The following is a 22,128-nucleotide window of genomic DNA, read 5'->3' as shown; positions in this document are numbered from 1 at the left end:
CTACCTCAAATAGAGACGTTTTAAGGCATAGGCAAAGCGGGCTCTGGCCCAGGGCCCTCAACTTTGTAGGGGCCCTAACACGAAGGTTTCAGAAAAGGTCCAAAAAGTGGCATAACACAAAAATGATGGGGCTCCCTGCACAATATGAAACAGGGTATCCATCATCTCATAAATATTCAAGGGATTTGTACTGAATGGAGGCCCCCTGAAGGACTGGGGACCCCCTGAAGGTTTGAGGGCCAGTCAATGATCAGATTATAATTGCAGATAGCATCAATGAGCTGGAAATCGATAATAAATTCAGAGGTTATCCGATCGGGGGGGGGGGAGGGGGGCAAATTATGTTTGGCCCGGGGCCCTCAAAATCCTTAAGATGTCCCTGACCCTAAAAGTCAACAAATGCCTCCGGTTCCCCTCCTCCTCTGTTTAAAGTCAGTGTTAGGTTTACCCCACTTGTATCCTTTGCTATTATTTTATATTTATTTATTTTTGGAGTTCATAGTTCCAATGTGCAGTGTGAGATAGAATTATGGAAAACCAAAGTACATTTTCGTCCCATGGGGTGGTGTGTGTGTGTAAAATTAATGTAGCTTTTGTAATGCGCTTTGGTGAAAATGGTCCAAAATGTATATCTTATAAGATTCTATAGCTATTAACCTGTTCAATGATCACTATGCACAGGAAAGGAAATAAAAGAAATACAATAGTAGACTCTTAAACCACAAGGAAGGACATATTTATAATACCCTGGAACGCACGTACTCCCTGCACATTGATTGTTACAACTTTCAACAACCGCTTGTCAATAATATGTGACTGGCACAAACATTGTGATATAAAGGGTCATTGGTTATTCCAATATTAATAGCTAACTTATTCTCTCCGAAGCACCAGGCACAAGGGCCAACGGAGCTCTGTGACACGCAACCAGGTCTAAATTTTTCCGTCTATAACAAGACGGCCAGCTGGCTTCGAGGGATGCGAGAGAAAAAAAAAAAAAATGGGACTTGGGTCACCCAATACCACCCCTGCTGTGAACTGCTGCTGACTCAGAGGCAGAGGCTCTGACAAGCGACAACCAGGCTTGCGTTCCTGCCCCCAGCATGCCAGTTTACACACACAACCGGCGGAGAACACTCCTGCGACAAAAAAAATCCTAACTATCCGCCACCCATTTTTCTTGTCAACATGGATTCAATATCTGTTTCAACAACGCAGGCACCTTTTCAAAACCCGATCCATTCCCAATGCCTTACTAGGTAGGAGCATCGAAGAGGAGCCGGACCAGGAAGGTATGGACGCAAATATTTAGAGGCCGTCTGCCCCTGGAAAGTCAACTGTGACTTGCTAAGTTGAAATTTCCTGAGCTCTCGCCCAGGGTATGGGACACCTTCTCTGCAGGGGCCCCACTGTGAGGGGCCAGACAGGTCGGCCAGACCAATCTGTTAAGACAAATATAACCTTGGCGCCGATTAGGGTCAAAATGTCCTACAGTTGTATGTGCATACGACAAATTCCAGTTGCTGTTGTTGCACTCCTTAGTAGCACTTTCAGATTTTGGCGGAAGGCAATGAAGTAGCCAATGTGCCCTGGGCTCTGATACAAATAATTAAAATGAGTGTTCTCCCTCCTACATGGGCAGTAAGCAACATCCATAACGGAGGTACGCTGAAACATCTCTTCATGAGACCATGGTGCCGCTGCACACGATAGCCACGCCCCTGGTGGTAGGGATTGCTTCAGCAGACCTTGTGGGTGAGGTAGCGGGGTGGGGGTGGGTCTTCTTCTCAGCAACTGTAAACAAGGATTACATCAAGCACTCTACTAACCATATTGTAGAGCCGCAAAATGAGCTGGCGCACTGGTCCTGATAAATGTTTTAAACTCTCGAATGAATAAATTATAAATGAGGAACCACAACAGACGTCAGTGCACTCAAGGGGAGAATTAAAAACTAGAGTTTATTTAGAGGCAGGGTGGAGGCAGGCTCACATCCAAACACCAATGAGTTACAAAGTATTCAGCAATCATGAAGCACAAGCATTTTTTCTGAGTTAGTCACAGATGCTTATTTTTTTATAAACCATTCTTTGTGATTTCGGGAGACTCCATAGACTGTAGGTGTTCCAGCACAGCATGAGACCCGTGCAGCGAGGGACCATCATTTAGCAGATACGAAGCAATCCAACATGGGCAAAGGAGACAACGCGCCAATATAGATATAGGCTAAAGATAGACCTCAATATGAATATACACAAGTCAGGACAACACTATGCTTATAGAGAAGTAAATGCATGCATACAGTAAGAAAACAACAGGTGGGAAGAAGGGTTAACAGTAGCGAGTAGGAGATCAATGCAAAACATATCAGGCCAACTCAGATATACGGATATAAAAGGGGGAAGGCGTATGTCCCACAATGCAGTGGGGCAAGAGAAGATCTGAAGGTACCAATCAAAATCATATCCAAGAAGGTGTTGCGAGGACTGACAGAAGTAGGAAGAAGTGACTGAGGAATGTGATCATTCATGGGCTGAAAGGCTTCAATTTACTAAGGAATAGATTATCTTGTAGGACTGGACATATAAACCATACTCGAAGAGGCTGAGTAACAAGGCCGATAAGACGAATACAAGTTATCGTTAACAGCACAGGAATACTTTTCATACGGCGGGTGTTGAACAAGAGAACAGTAACAAGTCACCTAGGAAAAGAAAGTTTGATGCTGTAGCAGAACCCTTCACAGACCAGTTACTGATTCAGGTTTCAGGGACGGGTTAATCCATCCTTCCCACAACAGGATCAGATTAATTTCATAGGAAGTGGCCTACATCATCTCAAAAATCGGAAACTGATCATATTTCTTTAATGTTAAGTTTCTCAGTGCATACCTTTTCTATTAGCCCATCAGTCATTCATTGAGGGGTGCTGTGTAGTGTTTACAAATTTAAGAGCAGGGATGACTTAGCTACCATGGAGGCTGTGGGAAACCATCTCCTCCAATGTAGCGCCATGCCAGGTATGTCTGAGAAGACATTGAGTAAGGCCAATTTCAAAGGTGAGCCTAAGGCAAAGACATAAGATGGACCAAACATGTTCCCACTGTGATTAAGAACATCTAGCCACAGGTGTAGTGGAGGCCAGGGGCAGCCTTGAAGGATTTCGAAAGATGAAACTTTCAAGCAGGCTTCCTTCGCACTCCTATCATGAGACAGAATTATACCAGATCAGCCCAACTTAGTGTGGAATTGAAAGGTGTTCCTGCCAGCGTTGATCTCACAACAGTTTGACAGGTTTATCCAACAGAACTTCCCGCTACCAGCGGTGCACTAGAGACCACTCTTCTCAAACATACCAAAATATGGAGCTATTCAAGGCAATGAGGCTGAATGGGTCCAGAGGTTTTGGAGCCAGGCACAGCCTCAAGTTATGTGACAGCTGACGGTATTTCCATTGTTGGATTGCGAGAAGAAGAATTTGTGTAAAAATTTGAAAGATTTCAAGTTTACCATTCGCAGCTCTTATACAGAGGTAATGGTTCGGGGTGGGGCTTGCGACTGTGGAATACCTATTCTTCGGAGGGCTCTCAAATGAATTTAAAAAAAATGTAGTTGAAATGAGTGGTCTGAACAAAGAGTATTTTAGGATTTACAAGGCTGTGTATAAAAATAAAATTAACATTAAAAAATAAAAAGCAGCACTGGCAGGCTTACCCAGAACTAGATACAATTTTACAAATGATGCACACAATCAGGTGCATTACAAGAGACATCTTCTGGTCATATAAAGCTATCTGGCAATATATAGGAACTCGTTTATTTCCACTGAGCGACACATGAGAGGAGGCCATTGAATAAATCATTCGATGACAAACACGGACTAAATATCCTACAATACCCTCAGAATGTCACATGCAATGCCTGCTTTCAATGTATTTAATTCCACCTACTACCTAGAGCATATCTCATCTCGCATAGACGTCTCAAAATATACCCCACAATGCCGGTTAGACTTCGATTTATCCAAAAAGCGTAATAGACCGCACTTCACATGCTCTCGCGGCGGGAACCAATGGGGAGGAAGTTTCAGTTTGCTTATTGTTCTCTTTTTCGTGTTGGCCTCTGTGCTGACTGCAGCAAACTTACTCAAGTGGCTACATAGCAAAAACTACATGATGTCAAAGCTGAGAATATATCCTTTTTTGATCATCTACTCCACAAAACAACGAGTACAGAACACTTATCTGGCCTTGGACATTTAATTACTGCAAATTTACCAGATTACAATGTATTTATCCTACTGCCACTTCTTTGCCTTATTGAATAGGTCTGGGATTGTATGATACATCGCAAACTAAAACAACACGTGCTTTTACAACGCGGTTTTTAGTTCGCATGTACCGTCATAACGCATGTTTTTTCTACGCATGGCATTAGTTCGCATTTCCTTTGAAATGCATACTATATGCCTTTACAATGCATCCATGTTTCCCGCATGCCTTTAAATTGCAAAATTTTAACACTAAAATAAAAATATAACACTACCATATCGGACCTGCTTACACAACCCTAAAGCCTAAACCAATACCATGCACTACAACCCCCTTACACTACCCTAAGCCCTAAATCCTAAAATACTTGCATACACTACAACCCCGACACTACCCTAGGCCCTAAATCCTAAAATACTTGCATACACTACAACCCCCTGACACTACCTTAAAGCCTAATACACTACATTACACTACAACCCCCTGACACTATCCTAAGCCCTAAAGCCTAATACACTAGAAATCCTAAAACTCTAGAATACACTACAAACCCCTGACACTACCCTAAGCCCTAAATCCTAAAATACTTGCATACACTACAACCCCCTGACACTACCCTAACCCCTGAAGCCTAATACACTACATTACACTACAACCCCCTTACACTACCCTAAGCCCTAAAGCCTAATACACTACAACCCACTGAGACTACCCTAAACCCTAAATCATAAAACACTAGCATACACTACAAGCCCTGACACTACCCTAAGCCCTAAATCCTAAAATACTTGCATACACTACAACCCCCTGACACTACCCTAACCCCTAAAGCTGCATACACTACATTACACTACAACCCCCTTTTGACTACCCCAAGTCCAAAAGCCTACACTACTACCACCTGAGACTACCCTAAACCCTAATCCCCTTTACTTCTCGCCTTCCTCGTAGTCGTCTCTGCTCCGGTTTCCTGTGTTCCGGTCCCGTTCCCGGTTCCCTTGTTGCTGTCTGCGCTCCGATGCCATTACATTGCATGCGTTTTAAAAGCGCATGCGATGTAATGCCCTGCGTTGGAATGTGTACGCGTGGTTACGGATGTAACGGCATGCGTAGTAACAGCCGCGTTGTAATGGCTGTTTGCCACTGGGGGCATATACAAAAATCTAATTAAAACATTTAAAACAATATACAAACGTAATACCCACATCCGACTATGCAGTTCGAAGGACTGGGCTACCTCGGATGACCTTGGTAAACTCCAGCTGGTATTTATCAGGGGCAGTTTTGTATCAATCAAGACTCTAATTAAAGGTGCCCACAGGTGCTCTTCCTCATCATTCTGAAACCCTTACATTGTTGGAAGGTCATCATTTTACTAAAATATACCAGTGTAGCGAAGTGACATCGTACATTCATTGACTGCCCGGGAAATCACGGAGGTCCTACCTTAGGCCACCCTTTGCTCCTCAGCCGCATCCCATTCGCTGCTCAGGGGCAAGGAGCAGAAACTGAAGTAAGTAAACTGAACTTTTAGAGTCATTTTCTTCCGCTGCCAGGGGCAGCAATGGTGGCATTGGGAGGCCGGAAAGCACAGAGTGATTTAACGAAGCGAAGAACGTCTTCAAGCATATGATAAGCCATGCATCATCAGTGGTGAATAAATTAACCAAAACTTCACCAGCACCTGTAGTGACTTCAGAAATTGGGAAATATGAATTTCCAAGCTGTGATATTCCAGATGATGCAAACATTGATAATCCCCAAATTGAATATCATGAATTTGTAGTTTTTGAGACCCTAAACCCAGCAGAGTGGAAAAAATAGTATTATAAGAATGCATTTCAACAGCCTACAATGTCCGCCATCTTGAGCCAGTGGAGTGTGAATGCTCACAGGTACTGCCATAAATCAAAAGGTCTATGGAGTGTTTTATAGATATTCGAAATACAAATGCGTTGAAGTGCAGTCAACTACTCAAGCTCATTAGATTTCCACACAGGGAGGCACCTTAAGAGTCTACCCACAGAACACGTGGAGCGGGAGATGCAAAGGAGCCGAGCTGGAATTGCGGGATTCTATTGCAAACCAAGGATTTAAGCCATTACTGATGTTATTCATGGCAAGTGGAGAGCATCTGAGTTTAGGTTAAATTTGACAGCTCCTTTTCTTTCCGTCCTCACGTTTAATCTGTATCAGGCAAGTTGTTCTCCTTAATTAAGCCATATAAAAAGGTTTTGAATTACTTCCTCTGTCAGCAGGGACACAGTGGCCCTTGAGCTAGTTTATCACTTCAAGGCTGGTTTACTGCAATAGCCTTTACTTAGGGATTACTTAACAAATTCTGCATAAGCTTCCAGTGGTCCAAAATTCAGCAGTACGAAAGCTCCCTTGCAAAAGTTGTGTCTCTAAGAGACTTAGGAAATTGCACTGGCTTCTGTTCCACAAGCGCTACAATCCTAATTTTGAGTGACAGTGCACTCTACAACTAACCAATCATTCATTCATTCATATCTCATGCTGCATGGAGTCAAAGGCAGTGGAGAGATCTAGGAGAATAATTACCCCAACCCTTTGCTATCCTTTATTGATGGGAGATCAGATTGCTGAAGTGATAACTTGCTCTGTTCCGCATCCTATGTGTAAACCAGTCTTGTGGAATTCTAGCTGTCTGTGCTCGTCAAAGTAGGTTTGACGTTGCAGAGTAATTCCTTCCTCCAAATGTTTGCACAGGTAGGACAGAAGGGAAAGTGGCCTAAAATAAGAGGAATCATTTGGGCTCAAGCCGGCTGCCTTCACAATTGGACAATAGCTTTTTTTTTTTTTTAGATCTTCTGGGAATTTGCCTTAAAGGAATGAAGTATTAATTGTGTGACTAAAGTCACCTGCAATGTAAGGACAACTTATTTAAAATGGCTAGTTGAATAAGTGTCTACGGGAGTCCCAATGGGCTCGCTGGAGACAATGTGTTTTAGACCGCATTTATCCAAGATAAAAGGAAAGGCGGATCAACTTTGGTGATGTGACATATCAAGGGTTGTTGTGTGGTGTGCATACTGATGGTCTACTGTGGCCCCGGTAGGTAAATATGATGGTTATCAACAATAGTTATTTGTGGTTTACCAGCTCATCATTATCACTAATCACTAGTCCCAAATTATGAAAGGCTGAAAGGTAAAGCAGGAAGGAACATGGTATATCAATAATAACGAAAATAAATTTCCAGAGACATCTCAAACTCTTATCCAGGTGCTGATAGCTTCAAACTCTTTCTGCCACCTGTGTAGTTTGAGGGACATACCCAGAAACAACCTAGTCATTCTTCACCAGGAACATTTTTCACATTTGTCACTTTGACCCTTTGCACAAAGATCTCCTCCAGCTAAGGACATACCTAGTAGGTGCCAATGATGATAAAACAATGCAAACATGGGATGTTATTTGCAATGACCTCGGGAAGGTTGAGAGTCATGAACGAGTTATTCCTTCTATCATATGCATTGGACCCAAATTAGAAGGTAAAGTGCTATATAGCAATTCCTCAAGTAATGTTTAAGTGGGTGCGGATCCATTTAATGAGGGAATTTTCCAAACGTTTTGGCATCTTGGGAATACAAAATAAAAATCCAAGAATGACCAGCTCCATTGAAAACAAAAACATCTGAAGGTGCTTAGGGAACCGTTTTCATATGAGAAAAATGCACAATGCAATTAACTATAATCACCCCTTGGGTTTGTGACAACTCTATATCAAGCAGAAGCTGAATTCCCAAAGTGTATTTCTGCCAGGGCCACATTTACAAACTCGCCCAACCTACAGATGAATTACGCACCGCATTCCATCAAGAACCCAGCAGATAAAAGCATGCCGTCTACCTCCCATGAGCTGGAATGTAAACTAGCATGACACAACAGGGGTGTCCACTGTAGGGAGGGCCTACAATATGGCAGATTTCCAGAACAATAACCAACACGCAGATGCGCCCGAAGGAATGATTTCACATTAATAATTAGGTGAATGAAACAAGGTTGGTGTTCAGAGAATCCAACCCACTAAATAACGAAAGCTCAAGTACACGGTAAACCAAGGTGTAATAAGTGCTGTTAGTACTGTGACATTTATTTGAGATTTTCAAAATAAAAACATTTTTTCAATATCACAAAAGCAAACAAACAGGGGGAAAAATAAATAGCCCAGACAGGCATATGTCAAGAAATACACAAATGAAGAATTTACCAAATCTATGAGTTATATATGTGAGTTTCTTTTCAGTTCGTTTAAGGTCCATAAAGTCTCTTTTCCGATGTAAAATTGACACTTCAAAGTGATTCCAAAATGATGAGGAACAAAAGCCCAGGTTTTGGTCTCCAAAGACATCTGGACGTGAGACCATCTCCATGACAATGTTCCAAGGTGTGCAAGGGCAGACACTACAGGCCACAATAAGAGACAGATTCAGGAATTACAAGCAGCGCCATGAGGGCCATATATTATCATCATTGTCAAGAGACACTATTCCCAAATAAAGTAGAGGAAATACTTAAGAATGAAACGGAAGTCTACTCAATAACTGCTGGACCGAAAGTTGCAAACAAATACCCACGGAAACAAACCTCCAAGCAAACAAACCTCCAAGCACACCAATTAGAGAACTCAGGAACACAGAACGCAGTCTGTTTACCCTGAAGAAAGCGGTATAAACAGATACCACCAGAGCCCCCCTAATTTCAGAACAGCCACTCTGTATTTTGGTTCCAATTAAGCTCAGTGTATGAAAATTACTCCCAAGCAAAACGCCGTACTATCTTGTTATCACGGATATAATTACATGTAGATTGTAACCAAACATTCATTAAAACTCAGCTATTTTAAATTGTGTTTCAATTACATTCTACAAAACAGTCAGTCAGTAAGGAAGAGCAATAACAAGCGAATCAAAACTAAGTTTCTATAACTTTTCAGCATATTAAAACACCAGAATGTTTACTTTTGTTATGCAAGGACATGTTTGCATCTATTAAGGAAACATTACTTAAGCACGAGGAGGCAAATCCGTTTGTGGGACCCACTATATAACTAACTTTGAGTATGGTGCATGCATCGAGTGTCGCCTCTCCCTTCAAACAATTTATAATACATTTCAATTCTGAGGTAGTTGGAAGAGTCCCACCATGAAAAAGAAGGCGGGGGGAAGTGAATTGAATTTAAAAAAACTTTTAAGAGGAAGAAAAAGATTACGCACCTAACTTCATGCTGACATGACTCAGAGTCTTTCATCTGCACCGTTTCTGCTCCACAAGGCTGAGCAGCAATATTTTGGGAATTCTGAGGGAAGTTGCTATGTACATTCCTTGACATTTTTAGGAGCTGGGGCAGGAGTAAATATTTCACAGTTATAACTCGCACTGTTCAAACCAGAGGACAATCGATCTACGGGCATCCAAGCCAAAGGATCACGCTTCACTCACTCTTCCCCAACAAGCAAGAAACGGCTGGACATGGGCAGTGCCCCATTCAATCAGCGCTCCAATACCCAGCTTTCTACACCACGCTGAACCTCCAGGACTGCCATGGGATACATTTGTGAAGAGTATGCCCAGTGCAATTTTATTTTCACTCACCAGTTGACAAATTCATTGAGACCTCACAAGGCTATATATGTATTAGCACCAGAAGTCAAATACAAAGGCCTGTGGGGGTATGCCGGCATCAGACAGCTTGGGGTGTGTGTGGGGTTGCAAGAGGAGTCCCTAGGGCCCAGGCTGGCTTCCATAGGACTGGGTCTCTGGCTCCTCAGGGAGTTGAGCGGGGTACAGTGACCGCAAACAAAATACATGCAAAGGTGGGAGGAAAAAAGGGGGCCAGGCGAAGTAACAAAATGATGCACAAGAGGTTGTAACATGCTAGAAGGGAACACTAGGTACATCAGAGTACTGTAGCAAAACACCTGTATGCTGCAGTATTTCATGTTGTATTACGCAGGGACACTATGCTACTCAAAGACAATGAGGGGAACTGCCCTTGTGCAAAGTTAATGATGGCACTAGGGTGAACAGCGAATATACGAGGAGTGATGTCCACTATAAGGCTCGAGAAAACGTTGGACAGCTGCCCCTGCAATGAGACTAGATTTCCAATTTTTGGGGAGATTCACAAATAATTCCAGGAGTCCTAGGACTGTCTGATTTTCGGTACTCTTACAGAGCAATATTCACTCATGCAGGTTTGTTATTAGGTGGAAACTTCACAGCTAGATTTTGTAGAAATGTGCATTTACACACGCAACTTCTAAATCTACAAAGGGAACATCTGTTTACCCTGTGGCGGAATCCGTGGCTCTATACCCCATGAAATATATGGAAGCTACCTTACACCAGCACATACGCGTCATTTAACAGATGTAAACTTGTGAATGCTTCAAGCACCCAAAGTTACCCATGACACATTTGTGAGGGTCTCCACTGCAAGCTGCAGGGAAAGCACTTCTGCAGCGCTCCCTCTCCCATGGGCTAGTCCTAAAACAGTGGCGAATCTCCTACACCAATATTCAATCATGAAAAGTCTACAAATATAGATTTTAATCAAGCAGGGTGTGCCATTTACTACATTTGTCACTTTTTTTTTTGCCTTCAAGAGTTCCACTTAGGCTTGCAAAAAGGTTTGTGGATTGAGGGAATCTGTGATAACTTTCTCAAAGTTCATCTTTCTCAATCTGTTATCACTGAATTTTGCATCAATTTATTAGAAATAATTCAGAACATGTTGTGATACCCGTGCAGTCTTAAATCAACACAACAGGAAGATGATGGAAACTTTGTGACTGAATGGCAGAGGGTACACACAGGACTTCCCAAGCTTTGAAATGTCTGCAATCCAAGTCTGGAATGCAGGGCTCATTCCCATCTGCAAGGAACAGCTGCTGGGTGACACCAGACACCAGAGAGTGGCTGCACTCGAGCTGCGCCTTGTAAATAATTAAGAAACATCTGTCCATCTTAAATGAAACACTGAAACTGCCACAAGAACGGAGGCAACGTGATCCTGCGCTGCTGGGGAGGGGGAGGATATCAGGGTCTAATGGAAAGGGGGGGGGGGCACTGGCTGAACTGGTCTTCAGCAACACTACGTGCACAGGTGGGAGGTCTTTGGAAAACCACCATGGGGTAACAATGGTAAGGTAACAGTTACGGACCACATAGACAGATAGCAATCATGTATGTATTTGCTTTATATAGCGCGCTCTTCACCCAGCAGGGTTTCAGAGATCCATACCTGTGTGGGTGTGAAACCACCAGGCAGAAGCCAGCTATGTGCCAACCAGAGCCAGAACAAAGCAAACATACTTACAATAAAGCGAGTGTTGTGGGAACACACAGGAGCTCCTTGCAGTGATGTAAAGGGAAGGGAATGTGGTCCTGGGCTGCTTAAATGTAGTGTAAACACACGGATAAAATGGCCTTCTAGTGCCTTAACTGGACCCTGACACAGCAGATAACATTTAGAAGCTCGAGGAATGTAAACAATGGCTTAGAGCCTAGCACAGCATGGATCACGACAGTAGAAAATTAAAATACCCCCACTTTGAACCCAAATTCGAATTACACCAAATGAGAGGATCACTAAGGCCCATACTGCCTAGATTAGTCCTCCCACCCTTCCATCCATCTCCTGATCCTTTTACCCCATCCCTCCATTGCTTCAACAATCCATTGACATTCCTTCCATCCATCAATCCATTGTTGCACTCATTCAGCCATACTTTCACTCATCAATCCATCCTTTCAACCGTCTATCTGTCCACCCTTTCATCATTCCATCCATTCAATGACCAATCCCTTCACACATCGATCATCCATCCCTTCACTCTTCTATCCGTTTATGCTAAAAGCTTTTCATACAACCTTCCATCCAACCTTTTGTTAATTGATCTTTTCACCCATCTATCCAAACTTTCACCCTTCCAACCATTTATCCTTGCACCCTTCTTTGTTGTTTTCACCTTTCTTCCTTGCACTTCTCCATTCACCTTTCCTTCCATCCATATTTCCTTCCTTGTTTCCACTATTCTTTTCGCCCTTCATGCGTTCCCCTTACCAGTTTCTAGCTACCATAATCTTTTCTTTTCTCAAACTATTTTTTAAATCATACCTACCTCCCCTCCCCCCCTCACTTTAGTTTCATGGTCTTACTCTTTTTTGTAAGAATTAGATTTTCATAATTTCTTTTTCCTCTCTCCTTTCCTGAACTTGGCTCTTTCTGCAGCTCTTGACCTTGTCTCATCCCTGCTCTGCTCTTCCCAAAGTCCTTTTATGAGCCTCTGTCTGGCCTGCAGACGTAAGAGGCAACATATAAAATGAATCAATATTTAGTGGGGCCCTGATTACAAGGCCATAGAGTTCAGTGGCTGCCCCGCCGAAGCTGCCAAAGCAGTGGGTTCCCTACGCCACTGACATGGATTGAAGTACCAGCGTCAAGAAATCAAAAGTATAGTCATCAGTACAATAAAGAGGAGGGGGGGGGGCGGGAGGGGGTCAGTTCTCTCTTTGGCGGCAGGCAGGACTATACTACTGTATTTGCAAAGTTACTCCAATGAAATCCGACTACACTAAAATATATCACGATTTGCAATGAAGCAACATGGGAGGGTGTAAATGAACACATGCCCAACTACAAAGACCACAATGCACTGGGACGTATTACCGCAATCCAGCCAAGAACTGGATACAATTGTGACGTTGCTGACAGACTAAGGGCTATTAAAGATAAGAAACAGAACTGAAAGCTATTAATTCTGGTTTGTTGCATGCACAAACGCAGAGTGCCCCAGTGCTACATTTTTTGTTGCTAACAGTGCCATACAACTTTGTCAGAAGGCGTAGAGGCGGTCAGTGCTGCATTTGGAGACGTCGTCGGGAGCAGTGCCTGGCAGACCAATAAGGTGCCAGTGGCTCTTTTCAGGCTGGTAGCGGGGCAATGACACAATTAGGTACCACTCGTTGTGATTCTGGAACTAACACGGTCATTGTACCCCCTGCCGTACATGATAAGGACACTGCAGGTCACAGAGGAGTTCGGTGACCATATAGAGGAATGAGGCTGGAAGCTGAATTAGTTTATAAGGTTATTGAACTCCAGTGCCGCTCGTGGGATCCTTATAATATATGGCAGAGGGATCTTTATTCCTTCCAATACATGGTTGTATATTTGCCTTTCCAATGAACCATTTAAATCTGTGGTGTGGTGCGCTTTCATAGAAAACAAGCATTGGCATAGCCAATAGGTCTCGCCTTTGGGACCTTATAAGTGTTTAGCCATGCAACAGTTGCATAACTAAATACTTATAAGGTCCCAAAAGCGAGACCTATTGTCTATGCAAAGCGGCCGTGCAGCCGCGAAAGTGAAAGTGATCGCTATCGTGATCACGATCAAACATTACGTTCGAAAGTGAAAGTAATCGCGGTAAAGCGCGGCACGCGCGCCCGTGCACATGCACTGTAGCTCTAGGCTGGCCTGGTAGCACTTTTTGGAGCCCTCTCAATAAGTCTCGCCAGACCAGCGCATGCGCTGGGTCAGGCGAGACCTAAAAAGAGAGCATGTTTGCAAACATGAAGAATAAAAGTAGAATCTCTAGTGTAAAATTAAACACACTAAAATAGCAGGTGTATATATGTTTGGAAAAATGCTAGAAGAATACGTTTTATACATCCCAGATTTTAAAAAAAGACTTATAGCTCAGAGTGTTAAGAAACAGAGATCCTCTTTTCTATAATTACCTAATGCGTGTCATACGTATTGCCCTTCTGCTTATCTCTGTTTTTTTTTTTTGAAAACTTTCTTTATTGGCATTTATAGATAGTATAACACACGGGCACAGGCGATATCGCCATTATCACATAGGTTTACATTTCAAGTGCACCCGTGCACAGTCCATACAATCGTGCAGCCTTCTGGCCCCTCAAGCCGTTCGTCGCTGTCCTGAGTGGGGCTGCAGATGTGTGCCCGGGTCCAGCCTCTGGGTGCACCCTACTGGAGCGCGCCATAATCGCCTCGCCGCAGGGGTGCCGTGCAGTAGGACTACACCCCCTGTGAGGGGCGTCGCAGGGGCTATAGAAGTGCAGCTATTAAGTAACCATGAACTAACTGGGGGCGGAGAAACCGGGGAAAGGGAGGGTGCACTGTGTCGCCTTTCGGGAGTACTGGGAGCTGCGCGCTCATATGCTGGACCATCGTGTGGGAAAGGACCGGGGTAATCGCGCATTCTGCTTATCTCTGTTTAACAAGAAAAACAGAACAGAAGAAGCAAAACGCACGTTTGGTTTTCGTTTTTTAAAGTGCAGCTTTAATTATGCTCCATGTCCTACCTTTAACCCTGGCAGCTGACTCTGGCAGCAGACATTGTGATGTCAGAACGTAACTGTAATAATTTATTACAGATAAGCAGCTACAGCATTTCTCTATTACAAGCGACTGTGTGTTACAAGTCGCTTATAATAATAAGGAAGTCAGAGAAGGGTGTTTATACAGGGATTGCAGGACCCACATATTCTAAAACAAAAGGCTAAGTTGATGTATAATGTCACATCTAAAACATCAAAGACTAATACTGTAGTTTCAAGGCGCTGTCAGTGCTGTGGTTCCCAGCACAGCAGCTGCCACTGCTATCTATGGTAGAACAGACAATACTATGTGGTGCAGTGGTTTAGCACAATGTATGTGGGGCGTAGGGGGGAAGATGGGTTTGACAACTCGTTATGGTAATGGGCTCTGGTGGGAGAGGCTGGAATAGAAGACTAGATAAAAGCAGGTAAGATGAAACAGTACTTAATATTATTCAACCACATCAAATTGTTTTACTTTCATAGTAATCGGTACAAATCATCACTAATTTAATGTTTAACAAATCTCTACTAGCTATAGTCAACCAATCTATGGGCATCCCAAAGCCTACAAAAAAGGCAGTCACACGGAGAAAGTGCTTTAGGTTCACATTAATGATCTGAGGCGCTATACAATTCATGAAAATTTAACTATTCAGACAGATCACCAGGAACGTAGTAATCTGCCATGGGCAACTACCCTACCGGACATGTTCACCGACTCCATCACTTTTCTCTATCCCTGTGAGGTTCCTTTCTTCATCGTGTGCTCCGGAGTAACCAAAAGTGGCCATGCAGTGCATTGTGCGACTCTCAGATAAATAAAATGACCTTTATGTGCCTGGGGACAGTAAGTTACACCTAGAGTTGGTCATTAGTTGAGAAAGAGATGATACGGACTTGGAGGTGCACCTGACCACGACAGATCCCTCCAAGTGCTACATGATACGAAGCTAAGTGAAAACTGAAAAGAACCACGTCCTTCTGTTGGTTCCCTTGCGTTGGTGCCTTTACTGAGAGTACAAGATAAGGCTTTATTGTGCGTAGCTACAACAACATTAGAGAACGCATATTTCCTTTCACTGTCTCAGAAGAGTCTGGTCTTTGGCATCTTGAAAACCACCACAGTTATTTAGGTACTGAAGGTTGGAGCAGAGTTGGGCATAAGGGTGGTGGAGACAGTTCTCCAGCCCACACCACAAAGCATATGAAATTAGCACTCGGTCTCTCTTCTGAATGCCACAGGAGATGGCAGAGATCAGGGGCTGGAGGGGCAGTGGACAGTTGAGAGAACAGAAGTCTAGAGCATCACTGTCAGCCAGAAAGATGTTTTATTGGGTGGAGCAGAGGAAGTGCGGGAAAGTAAATAACTTCAGCTCAAAGCTGGGTCAATTTCCGAACCACTGTTTTTAGGGCTGTCAAGAAATGTAGAACAGGGTTATGAGGAATCTGTGATTTCCAAATAAGAAACTTCATTAAACTGAACTAGAACAGCGAGCGGTTTGAGCAGGACCCCTGTGGGGTCAGACCCTAGTCCAGTTGATGATGCTGTGGAAGAAAGTGAAGGAAGCTTCATGGCGAGGTCTCATCCAGTCAATTTCCTGGCACCAAAACTGTAAACTGGGTCCCTGCATTTCTGTCCACCAGGGAACATTTTTGATATCCTACTTCAGGCCCACCAAGTGTAGAAAAGCGCATGGGGGGGCGGGATTGCACAACCGCAAAAGTGAGTCAGCAAACGAAACAGGAGAGGAGCTCTTTCCAGGTAAAAAGCAGGCATCAAGGTTCTCCGAAGCATGTTATAGTCACGCCTTACGCCTCTGATCTTCAAGATCCAAAGTGCCCGACCTGCCACGCTGTGCTGCCTGCGGACAGTGCAGGAGCTTCCCGACGACCAGGATTCATCCACTTTGCTCAGTGTGGCACCAGCCACCATTTTGGACTTGATGCATGCTAACAACACTTCATGTTTACCTATCAGTCGCGGGTATTTTCCAAGCTAAGTGGCCTGAAGCATGCCAATGCTGATTCTATTACAGGATAGAGGTGCAGAGATGTCTGAAACACAAAGGTATTGGTTTGCTGCAGGATTTCTTAGGTTGTAGGTAAACAGAAGCAAGGCAAATCAATAAAAAAAAAGAGAGAGTCGGACAAAACAAATAATAACCAACAGAAGCTAAACATATCATGCTCTTAGTGAAACGGGTATGCCCAGAATTGGCGGCATGCTCACTGTGCCATAGGACTGAAGTTACACCAAATAAGCTAAATCTTGTCTGTGGTTGCTTGTGTTGCTGCTCAGAGGTGACCAGGAAGTCTGGGATAGACAGTTTCTTTTGGAAAAGGAACAAGGCTGCTTTGGAAATAGTTGGTTCCTGTCTGAGGTGGCCGGGTTGGCAAAAGAACAAAAATCATCTGGATTGCGTCCCAGGGTATTTACTAGTGACTAAGATCAATTCAAGCAAGTACCCATCACATTTTTGTTTTCACTGTATTGCCACTTATATGATGCTCAAACAAACATACTTCCACCACAGTTGAAATGGATCCAGCGTGGATGCAGAAACAGGGTAATTTCATGTAAGTACATCAAGAACAGAAACCAACCAGTGATGCCCTAAATTGGAACTCTTGTCTTTTTATCTCATGCATATAGTTGTGACAAATATGGAGTGCTCTACTACTGCAATTCTGCTGGCAATGAGTAGTTAGTCCGAAACCGGTCCTAGGATGCTCGTTTTCGATCCAGGGAGGACCTGGCAGTTCGGGCTGGACCGTTTCCATGAGGAGCAGAGTCAAGACTGATTTTCATATGGGTGGGTCTACACTGGGGTGATGAAGTGAGCAGAAGTACGATGATGGATTCAACCCAGATCTGTGAGTGGGGGGAGTGTCTGAAAAGTTTCAGTACTCCATCCATCATCTCATTGTCTTTAGTAATGAGTAGTCACTATACTTTCAACAAAATTGGTGGAGCAGACAAAACGGTTCCAAAAGAGTTGTCATAGGGATTATTTTTCTGTATGTTTGAATTGTTGGAGTAAGAACGCTAATTCCAAAAGGTATTTTGCACTTTGAGGCTGTTTTCCATTTCCATTGCTCAAGTCTGTCACTTACTTTTCTTAATCTAGTCACCAGGTTTCAAAATATTAGAACCATCCAAGAATGTGACTGCAAAAACCAAAACTGACTCAAAGCAAAACAGGTGATCCATGGAGGTGTCACTCAAAAACTTCAAATGAATGGACGGATGTACATTTCAGTCAACACAACCATTTAAGACCCTCCCTGCAAGTCGAATGAAGATGGGTGCCTCATTTTAGGGGTGCACGAGGTCTCAAGGAAGGGATGCGACCCGGCCTGCGCCATTTCCAGACAGAGAACAAGAGGGTGCATGTTCTACCCCTTTCTTAGTCTGCTGGGTTCACAAATTGGCTAGTGCAATCAAAAGGCAAGTTTTAGGATTAACATGAGCTATAAACAGAACGCACAGTTTGGCCGTCTGATGTTCTCTTGCCACCCCTTACTATTACCTGAGCCTTTAAAACCACTTGTCCATGCCGAAGAAGGCTCTCTCCATAGCCAGTGCCTCTCACTGGGCAAGCAAGACTTGGTAGTCTTGCCATGAGACATGTCACCAGGACTCACAAAAAGCAGCAGCCCATCCATAAGGGGGTAAGGGGCCACGTCCCCCCCACTTTTTTCCCAGGAAGAAGAGTGTCTGCCAGGTTGAACAAAGGTCAGCCTGACAGACACTTTCTTGCTCAGGTCTAGCTCCTGACTGGCTGACATGTGCTAAATGCACAGGCTCCCGGCTGCCTGAGCGGACTTTTGTCAGGATAAGGATTTCACAGTCCTGTGGACGTGACCTCAGCCTATCTAAAGTGCGTCAAGGCCCTCCCTCCTGATGAAGTCGAGTGTCACTGATAGCCACAGACCTAGACACTTCCGTTTTAAGCCCTGAAGTGCCAAAGGCAGTGTGTCAATCAGTGACTCCTAGTCACAGAGTGGGGTGGGGGGTCAGCGGTCTCTCTGTGATGAGTGAGAGACCGCTGCCTTCCCTCATTGGCTGTCCGAGGGTAGGCAGCAGCCCCAACCCTCCTGTGACCTCCGAGGCTTTTTTGCCCGGGTGCTGCAGGGCAGGTAAGTTTTAGGTTTTTGAATGCTTGGTGCATGTGTGCGTGTATGCATATATATTTTAACTTATTGCGACTGAGTGAATGGGTGTGTAAAGGCTTTATAATTACTTGCAAAATACTTACATTTGCATTGTAAAGTCATGCGTGGTAAAGGCATATGCGTGATAAAAATGTCTACGGTAAAGACTAATGCATTGTAAAGACCGCTTTGTTAAGGCATGCGTGGTAAAGGCATGTGTGGTTCCGTCATACAACGTGAGGGAGTGTGTAAGTGTACCCCCCTCGGTCCCCCTACCAGGGAAAATTACTGACCGCTCCTGCTCACTACATCCCAGGCATTCCTCTCAACTTGTTCGCCCTGAAAGAAGGTAGTCAGATGTCTCACAAGGTGACCCAACTGAAGTCAATGGAGGGACACATTATCGGACTGCATCCTGAAAAAGTCAGCCAGCCACTAGGGTTGTACGGTGGGCCAGAAGGTTCTTACGGAGAGAGAGGTCCCTTAAAATAAAGATTAGCTGAACAGTATGGGTCAGGAATATGTGACCATATTGCGAAGCAGTTTTTAGGCACAAAGTGCACAGTAAGTGCTTACTAAAGTAGACAATTGTAGGATAAAGGCTGGGTGGTAGGTCTCAAAAAGAATTCATGAACCCGCTTCACGGTTATGGGCTGCACAGCTGGAAGCGGTGTTCTTGCATTCAGGGGGAAGGGTGGGGCAGGGAGGAAGTGGGGAACCCCGCCATCTGCATGGGGAAGTGCTTGGAGGAAGAGGATTTATAGTAGCAGCAGATTCGACAAACAACGAAGAACTTCGGTGCCCTTTTAGGGTCACACTTGGGAAGGGTGTTTTTACACTGTGGTTTGACACATGTACTTAAGACCCAGCCACCTATTTTAAATGTGGCCACCAGATCGTTGGTACAGTGAGTTTATTTTACAACAGGAATTTAACCACTTCTGTAAAGGGGAATCTATTTAAAGCCCATCCAACAGCAGTGTTTGTCATTAATGTGCAGTGACATTGCCTCCTTAGATAATGCAGTTTATGTTTATGTTTGGGAAATTTGTTAAGCGCACGTATACCGAAAGGTCTCTTGGCGCTGAAGGGGAGGGAGAAACTTCCTGAGAGCTACTAGCAATAGGCTAGAGTGAACAGCCATGTTTTCAGTTTTTCCTGAAGTTGGTGTACTTAGGAGTAAGGCTGATGTATATTAGCAGTGAATTCCATAGAGTGGGGCCAAGGGCAGAGAAACGGGAGCCACCCGTTCTCGTGTGCTTGATTCTTGGAATCTTCAGCGTAGACATCGAGGCCGATCTGAGATTCCGTTTGGGTAGATACCTAGAGATCTTAGCAGAAAGAGGGCCCTTCTCACAGAGGGAATTGAGGATCATGCAACCGGTCTTGAACATGGACCGCTGAGTCACCGGGAGCCAATGTAATTGCTTCAGAAGTGGTTTAATGTGGCAGTGTCTTGGTTGCCGAAGGACCAGCCTGGCTGTTTGGTTTTGTATTAACTGCAGCCTATGGGTCTGATATGCAGGGAGCCCTAAGTAGATGGCATTAGCGTAATCTAAAAAGAAATACAAGAAAAAACTGTAGGTCTGGAATTATATATAACCCAAAAACAACAACTGAATGAACTAGATGTGAGGTGGAGTCTTGCAGAAAAAGAAATGAGATCCCATCACCCACTGAAGTGGCTTGCTTCATCATCTGGGAACTCTTAATAAACCTTACTCCCATATGAAATTTAGAGTTGTGGTTCAACAGAAAAATGAATAGCAGCAGATACTTCTCATCTATTAGAGAGCATAATAGCTATTTGCAGGGTGATGGTTGCAGTGCTAGTGACAATATGTGAAAAAGGTGTGATTTAAAATTGACTATCAAGACACAAAGCAATTTTATTTGGCGCTGTCTTGGTGTCAATGTAAAAACAGTGCATATACAGTTTAAACAAATAACTGTAAGATGTAGAGGTCTACATGTTTCAGCCTATGGATATTAGAATCCTGGCTTTCGTCAGGACCTCTGGTATTATAGCTACCGCAAAGAGCTAGTGCTCAAGTGCAAAAAAACAAAAAAACAAAATAAAGGCTGGTGACAATACAACCTGCGCACTTCTGTGTATCCAAAGTGGAAGTTTACAGACAGTGGTACTGGGGAAAATACCTAATAAAGATAAAAAGACTCACATAAGACCTAGTATATAATTCTCGAAACATTAATTGTAGTCATTGTAACATTGGATTAAAGGATTGTAATGTGATACTAAAAGTGTACCAAACACCACCAAGTGTATTTCAAAACAAATGTTTAACAATGTCAATGCACTTACCCGGCTTTATGCGGGTGCGCACCTCACCTGGCATCCGCTCAGGACGTGAGGCACCGCTCTATATATAAAGCGTAAAAAATTTATAAACAACCAGAATCAGGATCAACTTTGTCTGATCATGGTGACCATCCACTATATATATATATATATATATATATATATATATATATATATATATATATATATATATATATATATATATATATATATATATATATATATATATATATATATATATATATATATATATATATATATATAATTTATTATTTTTTTTTTATTTATTTATCCAAGTCGCACAATTTAGAACCAATGGCGAAAAAACCACAGGAATCCCTGTGACAATCTTTAAAATAGCTCTAGAGAAGACACTACGATGTGCTGGTCGTAACTGAACCTGTTGCAGAAATAGAGTCAACTAAACATCGGTATAACTCATATCTCCATAGGTGCCCTCTATAGTAAGACAAATATATGAAGGCAGCTGTTTTTAAGGAAAGGGCAATATGTCTAGATGCATCCCATGTTAAGATATTAGAAAGGGTGGCTACTGTGAACACAAAACGGTCCTGCAATGACCGTCATTAGTCTAAAAGTAAAGTAAAAGGGGTGATTTACTATTTAAAAGCGCTCTCCCCCTCGATGTTCGAAAAACACTTGCGTCTTAGCCCGTTTATTTACTGGAGACATATCACCCTGAAAGGTCAATCTGATAAGAACTTCCCTTCAATGTCGGCAGGACACGAGGAAGAGCCAAAGCAAGCCTATCATTTCAAATTTAACAATTAGCAACAAAGAGCGGAAGAGAAATGGCCACGTTACTCACCTATGTGTCGGTACCCCTCTCTGGATCTAAGTCGGAAGGGGAGGTGTCCGACGGAGAGGGAGCCGGTCTTAAGTACTCCATTGCTTAATTGCCGGTTCAGACGTAGCGACTGCGTTGTGTGTGGAGACGTCTTCGACCAGCGTCAATGGCCCTGTGAGATGACGTCATCACGTCATT

At 43.4% G+C, this 22,128-nt stretch overlaps 1 protein-coding gene across 5 annotated transcripts in view; it reads right to left on the bottom strand.

Moving 5' to 3' along the window:
• NEK6 (NIMA related kinase 6) overlaps positions 1-22,128 on the bottom strand; it is a 516,220-nt gene that overhangs the window by 463,968 nt on the left and 30,124 nt on the right. Inside the window, exon 1 of one of the 5 annotated variants that reach the window (XM_085613750.1) lies at positions 21,952-22,065. The exons of the other annotated variants lie outside the window; for them this stretch is intronic. The gene's annotated coding sequence lies outside the window, so the exon portion shown is untranslated. Of the gene's footprint in view, positions 1-21,951; positions 22,066-22,128 lie in introns of those variants that run through there. 5 annotated transcript variants of the gene reach the window in all.

The sequence above is a fragment of the Triturus cristatus genome, chromosome 1_2 (genome assembly GCF_964204655.1).
Source record: "Triturus cristatus chromosome 1_2, aTriCri1.1, whole genome shotgun sequence".
Taxonomy (NCBI): domain Eukaryota; kingdom Metazoa; phylum Chordata; class Amphibia; order Caudata; family Salamandridae; genus Triturus; species Triturus cristatus.
Note: the sequence above shows the minus strand (reverse complement) of the source record. Positions and strands in the feature narration are given on the sequence as shown.